Below are 13890 nucleotides of genomic sequence, written 5' to 3' on the forward strand. Positions count from 1 at the left end.
CTTCTGGCTTTGCTATGTCCTCAGCTTCTACCCTTTGAGCATACGACTGAGGCCTGAAGAGAATGCTGGACCCAAACTATAGCTGTTCTAATGCCAGGCTTCCTCCCAAACACATGTGGGACAGTATCCCTGGGATCCTGCACCGTGAAAGACCAAGCTGGCCGAGGAAGGACATTTTCCCCATGTACACAGGTCATATCAGCTTTTCTGTGCAATTATGGGAGTAGGCAGGAGGCCCATTTATTAGCCTGTAGGGAAAACGTATGCTTGCTTTCCTAATAATCCACAATAATGCATAATTGTATTCATTTATGCATTGTAGCCTGTCTACATACTGATACAAGATCCTTTATCCGAAATTCCAAAAACCAAAATATGCCTGATCCCAAGGATTTTGGATAAAGGATCTTGTACCAGGTACCACTGATGGCCACCAGAGAATGCTGGCCCTGGAAGTCCTAAAGAGGTCAGACTTGCTCCCTGTATCCGAACTGCAGTTCCAGGTCAGGGAGAAGACTGGGTCTGTCCCCTTCAGGGGTGGGGGGGGGGGGGGAGGGCCTGATTTCTTGGTAGATGAGGCAGAGTGGCATCTCTGCCTGTCTCCTCTGACTATGGATGTCCTAAAAGGGCTGGGCTACCTGCATTCAAGCCGCAGTTCCAGGAGGTCGAGCCAAAAAGCTGTTTCTTGGCTGGTGTCCGTCAGGCGCAATGCTGCCATTGGCCACCGAGGCAGGATCCTGGAAGTTCAAATGAGGTCAGACGGTAGACCAGGTCTGTCCCGTTCTGTGGAAGTATCCCTGATTTCTTGGTAGATGAGGTAGAGTGGCATCTCTGCCTACTTGTCTTCTCTGAGTCTATGGAAGTCTTAAAGGGGCTGGGCCTGCTCCTTGATCTGAGCCATAGTTCCAAAGTTGCTTCTCGGTTCATGCCTGTTGGGTGTGTTACTACCGTTGGCCACCGGGCAGGGCTCTGGAAGTCTGAATGTGGCCAGACTTGCTACCCGCCTCCAAGCTATAAGAGGTTGTGACGAAAAGCTGCCTCTTGACTGAACTTAAGAACATAAGAATTGCCGCTGCTGGGTCAGACCAGTGGTCCATTGTGCCCAGCAGTCCGCTCATGTAGTGGCTCTATGGTCAAAGACCAGTGCCCTAACCGAGACTAGCCCTGAGTACGTTCCGGTTCAGCAGGAACTTGTCTAACTTTGTCTTGAATCCCTGGAGGGTGTTTTCCCCTATGACAGACTCCAGAAGAGCGTTCCAGTTTTGTACCACTCTCTGGGTGAAGAACTTCCATACATTCGTACAGAATCTATCCCCTTTCAATTTTAGACTGGTGCCTGTCAGACGTAATAGCCTGGCTGTCTGGTAGAGCTGGTCTGCATGAGACAGACCTTGGCACCCCCCAGAGTCTGTCTTCCAAGGGGGTGCCCTCGCTGGAAGTCTAAATGGTATTGTATTTGCTCTCCTTGCCTGTCTATTGTGTGTGTGTCTTGTGTGTTTGTGTTTCGTGGAGCAGTGGTCTCAAACTTGCGGCCCGATGGCCATATGTGGCCCGCCAGGTACTATTTTGCAGCCCACGGTCTGAACTAGTGCTGTATGCTCTTTGCAGTGTCCTCCAGCTTCCCCCCTGGCCTCCTGCTCTTACTTTCAGATAATTACCACAGCCTGCAGATAGGATTGCTGGTACCGTAGCAATCTTTGAAGGTTGCCGTCATCCTCAGCAGCATGTTCCCTCTGCCGCGATCCTGCCCCTGTTGTCATAGGAGGGGCGGGACTCGGTAGAACCTATTTTCGCCAACATTTCGCCGTCCTTGTCCAATCCATCATCCTCTTCAAATTAGACTACTGCAATACCATCTACTTAAGCCTATCAAAAAAAAAGTCTTCAAAGACTCCAGCTAATCCAGAATACTGCAGCCAAGTTGATCTTTGCAAAACACAAGTTTGACCATGTCTCCCCACTCCTAGCCAAACTTCACTGGCTCCCAGTGATTTCCAGAATCCATTTCAAATGTTCCTGCCTGGCTTTTAAGATAATTCACGGCATCCTTCCTCCCTTAATCCCACTATCTTATAACTCCTCGAGTCCTGACTCTACCAGACCCGCCCAAAGGTATAAATTATCCTTCCCCTCTCTACACGGTATTCGCTATGCAGGCAAACTGGAAAAATCCCTTCTTTTCAGAATCACAGGTCTTTGGAACGACCTTACTACCCCGCTGCGGAACCTGGGCTCCCTCCAATTATTCCGCAAGCAACTGAAAACCTGGCTTTTCACTAAAATGTAATTCTATCCCCCCTTACTCTTCTCTTCTATATATAAGTTCATGTAAACCTTTTTTTTCCTTCTCTTCCTATATTTTAAGTTCTTGTAAACCGTGCCGAGCTCCACAACATCCATGGAGATGATGCGGTATATAAACTTAAGATTTAGTTTAGTTCCTGAATAAATTCATGTAAACTGTTCCGAGCTCTCCTGGAAGAACAGTTTAGAAAATTAAATAAATAAATAAGTACCTACAAATCCAAAATGTGGCCCTGTAAAGGGTTTGCGTTTGAGACCACTTGTGTGGAGAGAGAAAAGTTGAGGGGCCAGCAATCTCTCGGACAGGAGATATCTGGGTTTTGAGGGAGAAAGGGTAAATAGCATACCTGCCTAAACTAAACTTTAAGTTTATATACCGCATTCTCTCCACGGAAGTAGAGCTCGGCACAGTTTACAAGAACTTAAAATATAAGAAGAGACAGGAAAAGGTTTACATGAGCTTATAAATAGAGTGGAAGAGTAAAGGGGAAAATAGAATTACATGTTAGAGAAGAGCCAAGTTTTCAGTTGCTTGCGGGATAAATGGAGGGAGCTCAGGTTCCGCAGCGGGATAGTAAGGTCGTTCCAAAGACCTGTGATTTTGAAGAGAAGTGATTTTCCCAGTTTACCTGCATAGAGAATACCGTGTAGGGAGGGGAAGGATAGTTTATATCTTTGGGCGGGTCTGGTGGAGCCAGTGCACGAGGAGTGAAAGGATAGTGGGATTAGGAAAGGAAGGATGCTGTGAATGATCTTAAAAGCCAGGCAGGAGCAATTGAATTGCCTGCATCTCTGCCTAGTCGTCTCCACTGAGAACTGGATTCTGTCCTCCACACAGCATCCCCTCCAGAGGGGAAAAAACTGAACTCTTTCCTGCCTGCCCACCGACCACTGATCGATTTGGCATGTCAGACCCGAACAGGGAGTGCCCTTGCCCAGTGTCTCGGATGCCTCAATGTTCCTACTAGGGTCCACCTTGGGTTAGCGCCCAAGAAAAGGATCTTGTAACTGTACCTAATTATTTGTCACTTGCAATATAACTAAATTCTCTATTTTGCTATCATCAAGCGCCTGGTCTATTTGCTTGTCAGTAATCCCGTTGGCACAGGGGGAGGGGGGAAGGGATTTGGATTTCTTTAGGAATACACATAAATATATATATATAAAGAGGTGCTACCATAACATACAATCTGTATTTCCGAGTCCTGGCTACTGCCAGGCCAATGTAAGTGACCCATGTGGCTTGAACACAAACACTTACACATATTTGCATGCATTGTGACTGCTATTCGCCATTTGTGGTGTGTTCGCATATTCATGGATCTCTGATCTTAGAAAAAAAGCTTCTTTTGCTTTCGCTTTGTGGTTTTGGCATTTGCTTCCAGAAATGGCCACCAAGCATGAAGAGAGTTGAGTTACAAACCAAAGAGAAAGAAGCATGTCATATGTCTGAGTGACAAAATATGTGTTTTAGACAGGCTTCATTCTGGTAAGTCTGTTTCTGCTGTCAGTGGCGAGTTCAATGTGAATGAATCCACAATAAGATCCATCCGGCAAAAAGAGGAAGATAATTGTTGGTCTGTTCATGAAACTGCACCGGAAAGCTCCAAAACAACATTTGTGGTTCGTGATCAGTCAATGGAGAAGTGGATAATGCAAATGATACATGACTGATCCCTAGAGCTATTAATCACTAGCTTTTAACTCTGTTAAGTCTACTCAGTTTGTACCATCTTTTAATCATTGTAAACTGCATAGAACTTCACAGTCCTGCGGTGTATAAACTGTTGTTATTATTATTATTATAAAAAGCACAGTGAACAGCAATGTTGTCAGGATGAAAGCCAAAAACATTTACAAACACATTACCTAGAGACAGAAAAACATTAAACCCTTTTTTGAGAGTTCAGGTTGGCTAACACGTTTTAAAAAGGGATATGTGCTAAAAAATGTAAGCCTTTCTGTGGAGGCAGGTTCAGGTGACAATGAAGCTGCTGAGGAATTTAAAATGTACCTGCTAGAGCAGGTCTTCAATGTGGAGACTGAGAGAGGACAGAGGGGGGACATGATCGAAACATTCAAGATAATGAAGGGAATAGATATAGTAGATAAAGACAGGTTGTTCACCCTCTCCAAGGTAGAAAGAACGAGACAGTACTCTCTAAAGTTGAAAGGGGATAGAGGAGAGACTGGAAGCCCTGAATATGTATATCCTAGAGGAAAGGAGGGACAGGGGAGATATGATTCAGACGTTCAAATACTTGAAGAGTATTAACGTAGAACAAAATCTTTTCCAGAGAAAGGAAAATGGTAAAACCAGAAGACATAATTTGAGGTTGAGGAGTGGTAGATTCAAAGGCAATGTTAGGAAATTCTACTTTAGACTCTCACTGGCTACCCATACAAGCACGAATCCAATTCAAATTCTACTGCCTGATATTCAAAGCATTACACGGCTCTTCCCCCTCCTATCTAAATAACCGCTTAAACCAAATCTCCACCTCAAGACACAGAAGAACATCGAACCCTTTCGCCTTCCCCCCACTCAAAGGCACACAACGCAAGAAAATGTTTGACAACCTTCTAGCAACACAAGCAGCAAAAATCAACCATTCCATCTCCAATCTTATGACAATATCAGACAACTTCAAAACATTCAGAAAAGAAATCAAAACCCTGCTTTTCAAAAAATTCATCCAAATATCTTAACCCCTCCTCTTTTACCTCCAGAAGATTCACCTACCTTCAGATAACCTTCCCCCAAATGACCCACCTTAACACCTTCCGATTAAACAAATACCATAAATAGATTGTAACCTACCCTCTCTAACTGAATTCCATATGTATTTTTCATACAGTTCTTCACTGTCAGTTTAATTTCCATCCTATAAATTCACATAGAATTTTTCTTTTTTCAACCATCTTTATTTTCTCTTCTTTATTAATTTCCAGGTACTTTAGTTAGATTGTGAGCCTTCGGGACAGTAAGGGAATTTTTTAAGTACCTTCTTACTTCTCATTTATAATCTTAATGTATATTTTCTTCAAACCGCTTAGAACCTAACGGATGTAGCGGTATATAAGAAATAAATTACATTACATTACATTTACAGAGGGTGGTGGATGCCCGGAATGCGCTCCCGAGAGAGGTGATGGAGAGTAAAGCTGTGACTGAGTTCAAAGAAGCGTGGGATGAACACAGAGGATCTAGAATCAGAAAATAATATTAAATATTGAACTAAGGCCAGTACTGGGCAGACTTGCACGGTCTGTGTTTGTGTATGGCCGTTTGGTGGGGGGATGGGCTGGGGAGGGCTTCAGTGGCTGGGAGGGTGTAGATGGGCTGGAGTAGGTTTTAACGGAGATTTCGGCAGTTGGAACCCAAGCACAGTACCGGGTAGAGCTTTGGAATCTTGCCCAGAAATAGCTAAGAAAAAAATAAAAAAAATTTAAATTGAATCAGGTTGGGCAGACTGGATGGACAATTCGGGTCTTTATCTGTTGTCAACTACTATGTTACTATGTTATATTTCGTACAAACGTAAGGAAGTTCTTCTTCACCCAGAGAGTGGTGGAAAACCGGAATGCTTTTCCGGAGGCTGTTATAGGGGAAAACAATCTCCAGGGATTCAAGACAAAGTTAGACAAGTTCCTGCTGAACCAGAACGTACACAAGTAAGGCTATTCTCAGTTAGGGCACTGGTCTTTGACCTAAGGGCCGCCGCGTGAGCGGACTGTTGGGCACGATGGACCACTGGTCTGACCAAGCAGCGGCAATTCTTATGTTCTTATGGATGAGACTGGCTTGTTTTATAACCAGATTGGGAAACGAACATATACAGTATAATGAAAATGGTAGCAAATCCCCCACAACTCAAGGCATTTAAAGATCGCATCACCCTGCTACCGTGTGCCAATGCTAAGGATGATTTCAAATGTAAGCCTCTAAGGGTCTGATTCTCTAACTGTGCATCCTGATTTTAGACGGCAGTAGGCGTCCTACTGCTGTCTGGCAGCTTTCTAAAAACACGGGTGAGGAAGGACACCTACGTTGTAGGCATCTGATGCGCATCTACGGAGATGTATAGGGGTGCTTACGGATGCCCAATGTATGGTGTGGTTCCCCCCAGAAGTGGTCTTGGGCTTTGGTAAGCGTCCCTACGCATCTCCATAGACAAGAGGCAGACACCTTAAATATAGGCCTGGTAAATGCTTGCTTACATTTAAGGCATCTGTCAGGAAAACTAGCCATGATTCTCCATAGGACATCAATGCGTGCTTGACATGTGAGCGGCAACCACCGAGATCAGCGTCCTATAGAGAATCGGGCCCTAGTTTAGAGAGACCAAAATCCTTGCACACTGAAAGAACCTAAACTGCATGCCAGTTCATTGGAGATTGCACTGCAAAGTTGGATGACATCCACTTTATTCTGGGATTGGTTCAACAACTGTTTCGTTTCAAGAAGTTGAATGTTATCTCCACCACAAAGGCCTTGCATTTTAGGTCTTGCAAATTTTGGATAATGCACCAGTACACTGTCAGCATGACCTGGAAAATGAACACCCTGACGTTAGTCTCCAAACATAACTCTCGTCCAGCCCCTTGATCAGGAAATAATAAAGTCTTTCAAGAGCCACTATATGCAAGAGCTGTACAGCAAGGCCTGTGAAACTTTAGAAGCTGACCAGGAAACCACCATGTTTGATTACTGGAAGACAGTGACAATATGCAATGTAACAGACATGTTAGCATAGTCTGGGATGGCATCACACAGGCTACTTTGAACTATTGCTTTAAAAAAAATTGGTCAGACTCTGTAACAAACTTTGAAGGTGCTGCAGAAAACACAAATAGAAATATGGAAACCATCACATGCTGTGCTCGAAAAATCAGCGAAGGCTTTGAAGACATGACACATGAAGAAGTGGAAGAAATTTTAGAAGAAAGAGCCATAGAGCCCATCAATGAAGACCTGGACAAGATGGTGCAACAAGGCGTCAAGAGACTATGATGTTGGAGAGGCATCAAAAAATCCAAAAATAGTGTCTCTTATGTCAGCAAAAAAGCAGGATGGGCAATTAAACTAAAACTTAAATGTATAGACCAGGCCATCTTCATACAATAAAGCTCGACTCGGTTTACATCAATTAAAAATAAGGACCCCCCCAATAAGTTTACAATTTAGAGAATAACCATTGGAAAAACTGTTCAGCGACAAGGAGGAATGTAATCCAATGCTGAAGCACAGTCTAAAATTCAAGCATCTGACAAGCTCTGCGTTTGCCCCTTAACCTACGACATTTAATGACTTGAAAAGAAAAGCCAAGTAAAGAAGGCTGACAATTTTTTCAATCAACAAGTCACGAGACTCACGCGCCAGAGGTTGAGCAGGCTGAAGTCGACCTACCAGCGCCGACATCTTCATCTTCTACAGATACTGTCATTCTGGAACTCAACGCCTGTCCCCTCCAGAGGCTAATCTGTCAGAAGTCGACTTACTAGCCTTGACTCATGTGCCAGAGGTTGATCAGGCTGAGGTCAACCTATCAGCATCAATGTCTTATTTATTTATTTAAAAAAAATTATATTCTGCTCTATCAACATTTCTAGGCGGTTCCAACAAACATACATAATTTATAACAAATACAAGAATGAATCGTTTTCTACAAGCTGCAAGCCTCTCCCTCTCCAGTGGTTGATCTGACAGTTCACCCGAGTGATACTGTACACCCATATTTCTTTAAAGCTCAATGTTTTCATAATGGTAGTGTACCATCTCTTTATATATCTATTTCTCAGTCTACGCTGTAGCATCCTCTGAAAAGTATTGTCCTAATGGTGGGCACATTAAGGGCCCCTTTTAGAAAGCCTATTAGTATGTCCCGGGGTGGGCACACTAAGGGTCCCTTTTAGAAAGCCCAATAGTATGTCCCAGCGTGGGCTTTGGTGCATTTGTCACAAGAGAATCGCTACCGTGGCTTTGTAAAAGGGGCCCTAATTGCTTGCTGTGATTGTGGAATACTGTACGGTTTATTACCATGTTTATTTTTCAGCACGGTGGGCAATTTTTTCTTTTAACATTACCTCTAAAGTGCATTGCATTGGTTGATGAGACTACTTGCTTACTGTAGTTGTGCAATACTGTACTGTAAGGTGCCATAGACTTGTCTTGTGACTCTATTGTACACTAGTACATTACTGTATTTATTTTCCAGCACTGTTCTGTGTAATTCTTTTAAGAATGCTACTTCTATAAGCAGTGCTGCAAATTAAAAAAAAAATGTGTTTGCAACATTTATGATAAGGGGAAAGGGGTTCAGCGGAAAGGGGGAGGGAATCAAACCCCACCTCTTAACGACTGCCCAAAGATGTCACAACTCCTTGACCCCCATCCCATACATCTCCTGTAAGTCAGGAATACTCTAGAAAATTACCTTATTCATGGAAAACCCTAATGTGTCTCAGATTTAACCCTCTCAGAGAACTTAGAGAAATAAAGGGTATATCTAAGGAATAGCCAATGAGGGATAGGTTCCTACCTGTAGACGAGGAGGAAATGATTTGGGAGACAGAGTAACTTACAGATCATAGAAAAGAGAGGAGTACGTTTTGGGCAAGAGGATGCTACAAGTGTTCCGTGTGGGTGGTGACTTTCTCCAATGGACTCTGTGCCCAGGTGCCAAATTCTGACAAACCAGAGCATTCCTGGAGATCTTTGTGCCTGTGGCAATTCTATGTTCTGGCAAAGCCCTGTTTGATTCTGGTGAGTTATGGACTAAATTTGCATAATCAGCTAATTCTGTCTGCTATACGAACTGTGATGAAGAATTTGGAACCTAGGGAAAAGTATTCTCATTTTGGGGAGGAACTACTAAGAGTGAAGATGATGAACTGATTTCAATTTTTTTCTTACCCTAATGGACATGGTATGAGGAGATGACTCCCTGAGATTTGAGAGAACTGAGATGGGTGACTGTGCTATTAAGGTCTGCCAGTTTAGAGGAGACCTCTGATAAGATCAAGTTAAGTGTCTGGGAAGGAAGTCCTAACCAGGGATTCGGAGACGACATTGTAAATGTTCTACTATGGTTTTTGTCAAATACTGTCTCAAGCAGAAACCTAACTATTTTTCCTATAGGATTCATTATTCAGTTTATGTGATTTTGAGGTGCAAAATAATAATAAACAGTTTATGTACTGCAGGACCGTGAAGTTCTATGCGGTTTACAAAGATTAAAAATGCTACAAATTGAGTAGAACTGACAAGTTAAAACTGGTGAATAACGGCTCTAGAGATCAGTTAATGTGGGAAAAGTTGTACTGCTGGAATCTAACCTCTATTTTCCCATAGACACAGCATTTTGTTATTTGGGGGACGGTACCACTGCGAATAATGAAAACAGACTGTAATGAGTCTACACACACATTACTGGGCACATGAGGCAGAAAAGGGTTTGATGCAGAAGTCAACTCGCACAGTACACATCAGCATACAACATATTCAAATGAGGCTCTTAGCTAATCCATCCAGATGTAGAAGACTAAGGCAAGAACAATGCAGGAAGTTGAACACTTGGGCTGAGGTGGCACAGAAGGGTTAGCTAGGCCTTTCTGTACCAGCTGCATCAAGGCAAAAAAAGGTAATAGGTCCCCCCTCCCCAGCCTCCAATTTCCTCAATGCAACCCCATAACCTTAACCTTCCCCAAGATAACCATCCAATCCTGACCTCTACCCCTGATCCCAATAGCCCTGATGCCTTGTGCCCTACCTGGTCCTCTCAAAAAGTAGCCCTAGTGTCTAGTGGCACTTCAAGTCCCATAACCCAATCCTCAGACCCACAGCCCTGATCCTAATAGCCCGTTGCCTTGTTCTTCTCAAAAAATAGCCTTGCTGTCTAGTGGCATGCCCAACCTCTGTGACCCCATAGATCTCCCTCCCTCCACCCCCCTACCTTCAAGCAGCAGCAGGAGCAATGTTCAATCAGTTCTGCCTCTGTGCTGCCATCTTAAAAAATGAGGGCACCTGATTTTGTATGGTACATCCTGGGATGCAATGTGCAGAGTCAACCTGCCCAACAAGGGAAGTTTTTTGAGGAGGGGGAGTGGTTAGAGGCCCCTCACCTAGCAGTGAGTTTTTAAAAATGTCTTCCTGTCAGTGTATGAGCTGATCACCACTCATGCACTGATAGGAAGAGGGACATGCCACAATATGCACTGGGGGGGGGGGGGTTCTGACAGCACAACTTTTTATAAATGTGGCAATAATGTACATGCTCATTGATTATACTATCTTGGCTGTAAGATTTTATGAAAAGCTCGCATTAGAAGCAAAGTGTTCAGCAGCTCTAATACACAGCTTTCTATACTGACCCCAAAATCCTGCTGGGACAAAGATCTTTTGGTCTTGTTTTTCATAGAATCTCCTCTCTCTCCTTTTGCCTAAATAACAGTTACCTTGTCAACTGACTAGTTTTATATATATATGTATGTATATGTATGTATGTATATATATATATATAAAAAGAGATTAGGTTCTTACCTTGATCATATCTTTTCCAGTAGATAGGGATGGTATGCTGAACCATAGGGTTATCCATCTGTGCTTATGAGCATACTGCAGATGAGCACACTCACAGCTTTGCAACTCCTCCTCCTTCTCCATGGTCTCTGCTGCCCCTTTCAGTTCATACCAAAGCCGGCAACAGCCCTACAGAAGGAGACAGAGAACTCCCCGAAACCAGGTATCTGATCTGCTCAGATGAATTAAAAACAATCACTGAATGAACAGTAAAATAGTTAAAACATTAACAAGTCTCTGAGAGGAACAATGAATGTAAGAAAATACAACTTAGTCAATAAACAAACAGCCTGAGCATTTATGGAGCTCTACAATTCCTCCTTTGTAATCATATACACAAGACTCTTTATTATCCAACAGTCTGACAGTAAAATCCTAGCTATAGACTGAACATTAAGCTTGAATCAGAAAGCAGGTGCATCAGATAAATTTGCTGGGTGGGGGGTTCAGCATACCATCCCTATCATCACTTCCAAATGCTCTCCAAAATCACCACCTCTTCAATTGAGAGGAGACCTCCAGGCTAACTCCCAGATCTCCCTGCTCCTTCCCATTTCTCGCGGTTTCAGCTCCTTGAATTGGGGTCTCCCCTGCATGAATAGCTGTGCAGGGTTCCTCCAACTGAGTCACGGCTGGATCAAGCGGTGGAAAAGACACCTATAAGTCCAGATCTTCGGCAACTCTACCTGCCGTAGACAACAAAGACATACACTCTGGTTACATGGGGATCCACAGTGGCAGTGGCAAAATCCAAAATCGACCACTTTGCAGGAAAAGAGGTCCTCACCACAAAGGGGTCGGAGCGGACATTACCCTTGCGTTCTGAATGAGGCTTATTGGCAAAACAGGTAAAGCTGAATCCCTCTACTGATATCCATTAGAGACGCCAAAACCATGCTGCCACCATCTTGGATTGCTCCCCAGGGTATACAATTCTGAGACTCCCCTGGCAGAAGTAATTGCCATCAAGAAGACTGCTTTGACTGTCGGATCCATGAGGGAGACCGTCTGTAAAGGCTCTTATGGAGCTTTGCTGGGTCACTCTAAAACTATATTTCCATTTCTAGACTGCAAATACTTTTCAGTTCAATGTGGTGTATTGAGAATAACAAGAGAAACTTTAAAGAAACAGTGACCTACACAACTCACTGAAAATAATCCAAACTTTTAAAGAGATACATATTACCAAGACCATCAATTTCCTAGAAATCAAACTAACAAGAGATGATTTCAACAATTTTCTGTAATGCAAATACGAAGATAACGATAACAATTTCTGAAGTTCGTCGTCCCAGCTTGCTGCCTGAAAAGCGGATAATCATTGTAAAAATTTCTTATAAACACAACCTTGTACTGAAGGGAACACAAAAAAATGAAGTAATTCATAATGAAGTAATTCATAAGCTAAATTGCACCACCAAACCTGTCCTTGAAGGACTTTATAACAGAGAGATCCAAATTTGAACAACACCCTGACTTCAAAAGGAAGACAGTGAAGTTCTTTATAGTACTGGGTGACGTGATCAGATTTCTTCAGACTGAAGATCAAATGAAAGGCCACATTTTGGATTTTGCTTAGTCTGACCAGCAAGATGAACTGAGTTGCAAAAATCCAAAGCTAAGCAGGATGGAAACAGGTCTCAAATCGGGGGCCATAGTCTCAGGGTGCCCTTCAGGAATCTGACTATGTCCAGGTGGGCTGCTAGGAAAGCTTTCTTCTCTCAGCTCCAGAAGCATGAGAGCTCTGCTACTTGAACTCTAAGGAATGCCACTACCAATCCCTCGTCAAGGCCCTCTTGGAAGAATGCCAGTACTAACGAGATGGGGACACTGTTTGGCTCTAAATTTTTCTCTGATGCATCAGCACTGGGAAAAAAAATTTGGGCAATCCAAGATGGTCACCACGGCAATGTTTTGGCACCAAAACAAGGATTTAAAATGCTTCAAGCCTGACCAAAAACTTCAAAAAATAGGATTTTAAAGAAGGGGGATCTAAGACCTAACTTCAGAAACAGTGAAAACACTGTTTTCATGACACCCCCCTCCGATTTTCCCCATAGGCTGTCACAGCTTGTACTCACAGACCATGTGCTGAAGAAATGGTGCTGCAGCCTACTTCAGCTCCTTTAAAGTGTAGCTGGATCTGGAGTGATTTTCTGCCTCAAGCTGCTGGTCAGCGGCCAATTTCTTCAGGCTGCCAGTCGGACTGTAGTCAGACTGATTCTCTACCTCCTGTGTCGTGGCAAATGGAGAAAAGGGAGGGGGGAGGCAAAGCTGCAGCTGGCACCCTAAGTGCCCTGAAGTACGCTATTGATACCTAACAGCCTGCACTCAAGTTGCTGACCAAGTCAAGGAAGCGAGCAAGTGCTGAGGGCCCCGAAACCCTTACCTCCACAATCTTCAGCAGGCTAGCTGCACAGGTCCCCAAAGGATACACCTACCAGATGCAGACTAAAGTCTGCTCCTCTCCAAGCAAGCAGAGTAGTCCCTTGAGCTACATAAAAACTGCAAACAAAACCCACAAAACAAAGAAATAAATGAAACACATCAGAATGACACCTTCATGTTTGCCTACAGAAATAAGAACTGAAGGGGGCAGCAGGGACCGTGGAGGAGGAGGAGTTGAAAAGCTGTGATTGACATCTTCTGCAGTATGTTCGCAAGCACAGATGGACAACCCTATGGTTCACCATACCATCCCTACTACATTGCATATATACAAACAAACATATATACACACCCACCTTTCTGAGCTGACCCGATTCTCTGAAGCCATGGGATAGATTCAAGGACCAGTTCTGAGCTGGAGGCAGCCCTCATGTTCCCAAGAGTTCTCCAACCTTTGCCACTGGTATCAGCTACTGGCTGGCTAGTGTGCAATTGCATCAGACTCCCAAAGATGGCTAGGATCCATGCTTCTGGGATAATGAGCAACTCTATTAATGTACAGACTAGGGAAAGGGTGGAAACAAAAAAAAAAAAAAATCTGGACTCTATGAATGACT

At 43.6% G+C, this 13890-nt stretch overlaps 1 long non-coding RNA gene across 1 annotated transcript in view; it reads right to left on the reverse strand.

The window, feature by feature from the left end:
• LOC117365121 overlaps positions 1–10294 on the reverse strand; it is a 28876-nt gene extending 18582 nt beyond the window's left edge. Inside the window, exons 1-2 of the long non-coding RNA XR_004540358.1 lie at positions 6725–10294; positions 5310–5312 (exon numbers count right to left, since the gene is read on the reverse strand). This is a non-coding gene — a long non-coding RNA (uncharacterized LOC117365121). The remainder of the gene's footprint in view (positions 1–5309; positions 5313–6724) is intronic.
• Between the last annotated feature and the right edge of the window lie 3596 nt (positions 10295–13890).

Source organism: Geotrypetes seraphini, chromosome 8, assembly GCF_902459505.1.
Source record: "Geotrypetes seraphini chromosome 8, aGeoSer1.1, whole genome shotgun sequence".
Taxonomy (NCBI): Eukaryota; Metazoa; Chordata; class Amphibia; order Gymnophiona; family Dermophiidae; genus Geotrypetes; species Geotrypetes seraphini.